The sequence below is a fragment of the Eptatretus burgeri genome, chromosome 1, assembly GCF_056783735.1.
Source record: "Eptatretus burgeri isolate ZD-2024b chromosome 1, Ebu_testis_v1, whole genome shotgun sequence".
Taxonomy (NCBI): Eukaryota; Metazoa; Chordata; class Myxini; order Myxiniformes; family Myxinidae; genus Eptatretus; species Eptatretus burgeri.
The window spans coordinates 21,065,135-21,073,958 of NC_140961.1; the positions used below are offsets into that span (position 1 = coordinate 21,065,135).

Here is an 8,824-nt window from a genome sequence, read left to right on the forward strand (position 1 = left end):
GGCCAACCCAGTGATTTCTTTCCTCAGCTGCATCCAACCCAGTGATTTCTCACCTCAGTTCTGCTGAACCCAGGGATTTTAACCTCATCTCTGCCCAACCCAGTGATTTCTTTCCTCAACTGCACCCAACCCAGTGATTTCTAACCTCATCTCTGCCTAAACCAATGATTTCTCACCTCATCTCTTCCCAACCCAATGATTTCTTCCCTCAGCTCCAGTCAACCCAGTGATTTCTCACCTCAGTTCTGCTGAAACCAGGGATTTTAACCTCAGCTCCGCCCAACCCAGTGTTTTCTAACCTCAGATCTGCCCAACCCAGTGATTTCTAACCCCAGATCTGCCCAACCCAGTGATTTCTAACCCCAGTGATTTCTAACCCCAGATCCACCCAACCCAGTGATTTCTAACCCCAGATCCGCCCAACCCAGTGATTTCTAACCCCAGATCCGCCCAACCCAGTGATTTCTAACCCCAGATCCACCCAACCCAGTGATTTCTAACCCCAGATCTGCCCAACCCAGTGATTTCTAACCCCAGATCAGCCCAACCCAGTGATTTCTAACCTCAGCTTCACCCAACCCAATGATTTCTAACCTCAGCTTTGCCCAACCCAGTGATTTCCAGCATGAGCTCTACCCTTCCCAGTGATTTCTAACTTGAGCAAAACCCATCTCCAAGGGAGGTTTTGAATCGTGATAATAAAATCATTCTGAGGACCATTACAAATACCGAAAGGTTGGCGCCGATATTCTTGTGAAGATCACAGTCAGTTTCAGCCATAGTGTGAGGCAGTGGTCTGTTGTCTATGCACTGCTCAAATAACTATGTCGCATTCTCTCAAGCAGGGCTTTTACCATCGAGTTTACCCATGCTTATAATTTAGTTAAATTATTTTGTTAAAAGGTCTCAAGGTTGGAGCCTGGTGTTGGCTTCATGGTTAGGGTGGCTGGCTTGGGATCCTTAGGTCCTGAGTTCGAGTCCCATTGGCTGCTGAATTAACACCAGGGGGTTGACTCAGCCTGTCATCCTTCCGAGGTCGGCAAAATGAGTGCCAGTGTCCTGGTCCCGGTATTTGCCCCGGTTAGAATAGGTGTACCATATCCCTGTGTGTCGTAAGAGGCGACAAGGGTCCAGGGTTGGCGTCAAGAAGGGCATCCAGCCATAAAACATTGCCTCAAGAAAAGCTAACCCCTGCTTAGCAGGGAAAAATGGCTGTAAAAACGGCCGTTTTTAAAGGTCTCAAGGTCAATGGTTAACATCATCTAAAATCATTTTTTATCCAATTGACCTGAAATTTAAATTATCATTTGAGCTTTGTCATCAGATTTTCAATAAATGTTTATTATAAGAAAATTATGAATTAATTATTTTGTTTTCAGGTCAAAGGTCAGCATCACATAAAATCGTTGATTTTCATCCAATTGATCTGAATTTTTTTATAATTAGTATATTGGGTCGCTAAATTGGTTCACTAATCAAAAGTTCAAAGCCAATTGGTTTTTTTAGATCAAAAAGTCAAAGGTCAAGGTCACCGAAAAATCGCACAAAAAATTTATTTAGCTGTTTTTGTCATGTTTAACAAACAGAAGAAGAAGAATAATAAGAAGTCTGAATATAAAGTGGAAGCGGATGGGCTTTGCATTTTCACATGCTTTCTCGTTGGTTTTGGGTCGATTATGTTGCAATTCCACGGGGTTTCCACATATCTCGAGGGATTGTGAGTTGGACAGGCGACCACAATGGGCCATGACATGTAAGAGCCATGCTGCTGCTGTTTGATTGAGGTTTCTGTTCAGTCAGTGATAGCATTATCGGGGAGGGGCAAGAGTTAAATATTTGATGAGATAATGAAATAAATATGTCATGATCAATGTGGGGATGCCCGTTTGCTTTTATTAGCAGGAACAGGGGAGGACAGAGTTGGGGTTGGGAGTGGAGGAGCAAGGATGGGACAGAGTTGGGGGGGGGGGGTTGAGGCATGGGTGAGGCAGAGGTTTGAAGGATTGAAGTGGGGAGGGGATTGATGCCTGAGGGTTGGGTGAGGTTTTGAGAGGGGATTGAGATGGTGCGGGAGAGAGGGGTGAGATTGGGTAGGAGTTTGACTCCTTGAGGTTGGGAGTGGGATGTGAAGACTTGGGGTTGGGAGGTAGAGGTTGAGGACTTGGGGGTTTGGGAAGGGGGTTGAGGACTTGAAGTCACATTTTACATTGCGCAGATGTTCCGCTGGTCCGTACTAGTAACTTAACGGAGTACAAGTTACTTCCACTTGTTTTTTTACTTTTATGGCAATCAATCAAAAAGTATATTTTTGAGTGACAGAAATGTTTCACTCAATAATTTCACCTGCTCCCTGTACTTTCATTTCATGCCTTGTCAGGTGCTCACATGAACTTTTATGAAAATGGCAGTGATATTGCATTACCAAATGGTCAGTCAGGTGATGTCACATACAAATGGTGGTGATATAAAGTGAATGAAACAAAGGTACTGTTCTGAGCCTGAATATAGTTCCTTGTTGACTTGGGGTTTGTAGGAAGGTTCATAATTTGTTCTGGGTTGGTAATTCGTTCTGGGTTCGTTAGACAGTCATCCATCATGTTATCTGATCTATTACTCCTATCCTACTTTAACGGTCCCAATAATCTTGTGGGGTCGGCCGAGGAACATTTTTGGCACAAGTCTTTCACGAACCGGCTAGCCAGGTCTGGCGGTCGACCGAAGCTCATTTCGGCAGGAATTTGTAAGTTGTTCACGATGCCGGAGATAACTTGCCTACTCTTCACAAGACACTTGGAATCTTTAACGTCCACCAACGACTAGTGCTGGCGGACAGGCCCTGCGCCTTAACGTACACCTGATGTACAGCACACAAATCGATCCCTCGTCCTGCATGCGAAACACCAGGGTGGAAATTCGATCTCAGTGGGGGGGGGGGTAGGGGGGCATCCCAAGGGTGAGTGCACAGAACTCTTGCCTGCCACCCATCATGTCACCTGATCTGCAAATATTAATTGCACTGACGAACTTACACCAATTACCCAGATGTGGTGACAGCATAATTTAGAGTAAATGTCGTTATAGAATAGAAATAATAAATAAACAAATGCAAAAAGTAAATAAATATAATTAACTTAATTTCCTATGATTTCAATATCTATACAACCATTGTTGTTAACAAGACTCAAAGTTTTATACACCTGGAACACCTGAGAAGTTTTCTGAGTTGCAGTGTTTCGAGCTGACCTTCTAAACTCCCAAATGACCTTGACATTGGCCTTTTAGTGCTCGGCTTATATCGGTAAGCAAGGTCGCCATTTCAAATGTTTTGTTCAGAAAGTTATCCGTCCTGATCTTCAAGAAACTCGTCCCTCTTGGTCTCCAAAGTTTCATCTCCTATTCACTACCTTTGTGCCAACCCGTCTGGAGGCAAGGCCCGTCAGGTGTCACGTGACAGCAATCAGAGTAAAAGAGCCATAGTAACATAGAGGGAGATTGAGAGTGAGAGCGCATGTTGTGTACACTTGTACAGGCCTGGTCTGTCTGATGTAAAAAGCTCGGCCTAATTCTCGCCAAAAAAACCCCTTGCTGTAATTACAGGCAATTTCCCGACATCGTTAACATTCACACACACTCCCCCTGTCCCTCTCTCTCTACCACTCCCTGGCACACTCTCCCTCTGTCGCATTCTCTGCAAGCCTTACCCCAAGTCTGAGCCCAGAACGCTAATTGACACTAAAACACTTGACAGCTTTCATTTCGCTTTCCTCTTGTGATACAACGCCTCTCCTCCCTCTATCGTTCTTACTGTATGGTGCAGTTCCAGTTGATGTCTTGTCTACATTCTTGATCCCTTCTCCATCAGTGGCACGTTGATATACCTGAACTCAGTGTCGCTGTACCTATTTTGGTTTTCTTTTGGATGGAGATTCTTCTTTTTCTTCGTCATTCTAATCGACGTCTGATGCAACTGAGCAACCAACCGATTGAGTAAATCGAAGTCGAGTGCACACCAAAAACACATCACCATATTGGTAAGCTTGCTTAACAGATCTCTTGGAAACCTAGACGTGTTGAGAAGCATCTGAGTGTTTCCTCTCGTTCATACAGGTGGATGCTTTCCTTATTTTCGGATGTTTGTTTGGCTTTGAGACTCCATCCATGAGTCGTGCTGTGAGCGCATGCTGCGGTTTCAGATGAGAGCGAGCTTTCTCCCAAAAGTCATGTATCAGGTTCATTCGACCAAATATAGCTTGACAGGTCACGATGAATCTTCCCTCGAGTCGACAACCGGGAATCTTTCAAACATCATGTGGAACTTACAAGTCCTATAAAACATGGCAGCTGATGTAACTGGGTTATATACAGTTTATCTACGGAGTGCCGACAGTAGATATTCATGAGACATGATTTTTGACATGGCTTCATTCCTCACTGCTCACCTCCACTCATTAGTTCCTTTCTTTTCCGTACTGTGGAATCAACTTCCACATTCTCTGGTCTTCAAGACAGCTGTTCACCAACATCTCAGATCATGACCATCAAAAACCATGATCTTTTCGACCCCCATTAATCCCCTCACCCACCTTTCAAATTTCCAGTCTTCCCTTCCTGAGTTTGCTTCTGTCTCCATTTTGTCCACCCCATGCATCCTCCTCGACCCCACTCTCCTCCCAAATTCCCTGGTTTGTCCAAGTCTGTCTGTCTCTGTCTCTGTCTCTCGTCTCTCCTTTACATATGGATACATTTGCTTTCTCTAAACTCCAGATGCATCACCTGGTGATACAACAACTGCAGTTGATTGAATTCCTTCCGGTTAAGACTTCCATCACCACCCAAGCGAGCATGGCCAAGGTGGAAACGTCGAGTCTGTGCCCAAGACGACTTATTTTGTGATTGTTATTTTCATAATTTACTTGTTTGAAAGCAATAACGAACCGTGCCTACGTCTCGTCTCGGGTCGCTCACCTGCAGTTGATTTTTCATTGATTTATTTTCATTTACAGATTCTTTCCGACGGTTCTGTGATTTTTCCTTGCATAATTAACTTTGATGTCGATCAACATGCAAAATTACTGTGCTTCCCCATTGTCTCGGGTCACTCACCTGCATTTTTTTTTCATTTATTCATTAAGCCTGGTGTTGGCTTCGTGGTTATGGTGGTGGCTTGGGATCCTAGGGTCCTGAGTTCAAGCCCCGTTGGCCGCTGAATTAATACACAGGGGGTTCACTCAGCCTGTCATCCTTCGAGGTCGGCGAAATGAGTACCAGTGTGTACTGGTAGAGGGGGCACTGCATCAGCGATAGTCACGCTTCCAAGAAATGATAGCTACCCCGGCAGTTAAGCTGCCATACGCAAGAAGAAGATTTATTCATTTTCATTCACAATTTTTTTTTTCCGACAGTTATGTGATTTTCCCGGTGTATCGGCTACGATGTCCATTGGCACTCAAAATTTCAGCTTTCTATGTCACCCGGAAGGTACCGATCTTTACTATTAGTCAGTGAAGCAGTAGTTATAATGAGCTTTATATACTAGATATAGGATAAAAAGAGCAATCATTTAGAAATACAAAACAACATCCTTCATTTTGTGATGACCTCTCAGATTTTTTGAACTCGGCTTTTATCCGATCCTGGAAAGATGTTAATGCTCGTGTTTAATCAGTTATGCTTTTGACTACCAGCACTATCATCTACTTTCATGCAAAAAAAAATTCCAACCAACAAGCATTTGCTCTGACTCTATTCCTTATCCATATATACACATACGTGAATGATCAAAGTCAATCTGTTGCTGTAACCGTTGAACTTTCATCACCCAGAACTAATTTGGGACATCTGTTCTCTACGACATGTTTCATTTGGTTCTTCTTCATTTATTGAGAAATTCTGTTAATTTTATAAAAGGTTACATTGGACTGGCTCACTGGCACGTAATGCCAAAGGAAGAGACGTTCAGTGTTTGGAGCGCAAATCGTTTTGGAATAGTCAGTGGGGTTCTCTGGTTTCTCCTTAACTATCATGACTCATGCAATAAATTATACATGCTCGTTTGTAAACCTTTAAATAGATGGAAAACGTTTTGGTTATGTTTCTTCAAAAACTTCAGCAGCGTTTTTGCTGCCCGAGTGAATTCTCACGTTTCAAAATGTTCTTTAACAATTCAGAGTAACTGCATTGCTTTATCAGCACTGTAGGCTGACATTTGATCAACAGCCTCTTCCTTGTAACTGTCCCATCAGAAGTCGTGTTTGCTTCCTCGAAGGTTGAGCAACGAGGTTAGCATGAAGGGAGAGGAGGACTTCCCCCCTCCTCCCCTCCCCCCCGAATGAAGTGAGAAAAGCGGCGCCATTGTTGTGGCGTAACTGGTACCCAGAGTGCACTTCCCCCAGTTCAGTGGCTGTGTTTGTCTGGTCTAACAGTCCTGTGCTGTCTCGAGCATTCGTCTGCATATCCACATGTGTGAGACGTTTGTGTGGCAGCTCCACTATGAGCCTTAGATCCTGTTTAAAAATAATAATAAAAAAATAAAAACTTTACACGCGCTGAAGGAATGGATGGTTGTGGAGCGTGGTCTCAAAAATCAAACCTACTCTTAAAAATCGGTTTTGGGAATGGAATACCAAGTGTCAATACTTTCAAAATATTTTGCAGCAATGAAGACAAGAGCTTTGTCTTCATTGCTGTCAACTGACTTGCCATTTTAATTGGGCCCTTCATTGAGAATGTTGAGTGTGTCACTTGTCTTGGTAATACTGCGGGCTATATAGGCCTTCAGCATCACATGTCAACAAGACAACTCATTGGTCAGGATATATCCACAATTCATAACAAAAACGCCGACACATTCTGTCGTGAAATTAAAATATTTCGACGTTTTTATCAGCATGTGAAAAAATATTGGAAGATATTCATTGATCGGTGATTATTGGGACAAACAAAACTATAGCTTTTTAAATTCAAAGTAATACAATTTTAGAAAAGTTTGATGTTAAAAAAAAAAAACAATAACTGCCACTGATGTTTAAAATGTTTCGCAAAGTTGAATACTTCACCGATGATACGAAAAATTATCGGTTTTGACATTTTTGTATCATTGGTCACGTTGAGTGATATAAATTCGATGTTTTACTTTTTCTGTAACTTGTGTGTTTCATTCCAACAATACTTCACTTTTTACCCCACGTACGTGCAAAGCAAAAAGTGGGGTTAAGCAATTGCTTCACCTTGTCTGTCCTTCCACAATCATCAGTTAATGATCGAGGAACAACTTATTTTCAACATGAACCTGTGGTTTAGCAGTACTGTACTTTTTAGGCCACAGTTTATGTCTGGGACACATTCCTGAAAAGTGCGACTAATATCGAAACAATGGCAATCAAAGCAATTTTTCTCACAATAATTAATGGGATAAGTGGGGGATGTGTTCCCAAGTCACCACTTCACATATTATATTTCACTTTTTACTGATATTACACTTTTTTGGTTAATCAGTTATATTCAAATACATAAACTGCACTTGTATTAAAAACAAACAATTACCAGACATTTTAATAAAAATAAACCTCTTCTGGAAGTGGTCCAACTTTGGGGTTCCTCATCTTCCTCCTTCGATGAGCATCAGCATTTTTTGGAGAAAAACTTAATAATCTGGCAACATCAATGGCATGTTCACCAGCATCCATTTCACAAATAACATCGAATTTCACTTCTAAGGTAACACTTTTCAGATGCATCTTAACCAATCTACAGTACAGTGCATTTCTCTAAGTGCAAAGCAAAGTACAGTAGTTCTTTCAGCAATTTTGCGATCTCCCACTTTAGTAATTAAAATATGTATTCTGGTGTCTTCATCAGTTTTGTAAGTTCTGAGAAAAGCTCTAATAAAAGGCATGGCTTTTAGTGATGCAAGTGTGAGTTGAGGCAGCGCAAATCGGGTTGTGGTATAAATGATGCAACAACGTAGTTGTGAATCTACATAAAAAGGAGATAACCAGGGTATTACTGGACTTTGGCTCTGAAATTGGCAATATATATGGAATCCCAATCTGGTCGTGCATGCACCAAGAGGAGTAAAAAAATTTTTTTTTGACTGTCGAGCAGTGAAACAAAATTGAAAATCATTTCAAGCAGGAAACTTACCGTTTTTAAGGACATTATAAAGGACACAAACAACAGGCACGAAGAACTAATGTAACGTGTTAAATAATGTGGTGTAAAAGACGCATCAACGGCGGTAAACTTCCAAAAAAAAAAACTTTTATTTTCGACCCCCCTCAAAATCTTTATTTTATTTCAATTTAATTATATATTTAAACTGCAGAACACAGATTGCCTTCTTAGCATGTTCAAAAAACCTTCCGTTTAGCAGTACATGCACAAAATATTTATACAGGGGAGAGGGAGGGGGAGGAGGTGGGGAGGGGGGGAGGGAGGGGGTGGGGAGGGGAAGAGGGAGGGGTGGGGAGGGGGAGAGGGGGGTAGAGGGAGGGAGGGGTGGGGAGAGGGAGGGGTGGGTAGAGGGAGGGGTGGGGAGAGGGAGGGGTGGGGAGAGGGAGGGGTGGGGAGAGGGAGGGGTGGGGAGAGGGAGGGGGTGTTCTATGAACTCCAGTTTTAGCAACTACTTTTAGACAAGCTAATGTAAAAAAATTGTCAACATCCTATGCAATGTAATGAATATTTTAAACGAGGTCTCAGATTTCATGGTTAGTTTTCCCTATTTATGATGTGTACGATTATGGCTGTTTGAGCGAAATGACAATGACCAGGAAATCTGTTCTTTTTTCCAAAACTGTTGGGACATGTATCAGACTGATTTTTTTTT

The 8,824-nt window shown here is 42.3% G+C and overlaps 1 protein-coding gene across 6 annotated transcripts in view; it reads right to left on the reverse strand.

Moving 5' to 3' along the window:
* Positions 1 to 8,237: 8,237 nt before the first annotated feature.
* The window catches only part of LOC147033985 (equilibrative nucleobase transporter 1-like), a 136,818-nt gene continuing 136,231 nt past the window's right edge, over positions 8,238 to 8,824 (reverse strand). For all 6 annotated transcript variants that reach the window (XM_085874398.1, XM_085874390.1, XM_085874413.1 and 3 more), the window contains one exon: positions 8,238 to 8,824. This exon is cut by the window's right edge and continues 1,132 nt beyond it. The gene's annotated coding sequence lies outside the window, so the exon portion shown is untranslated.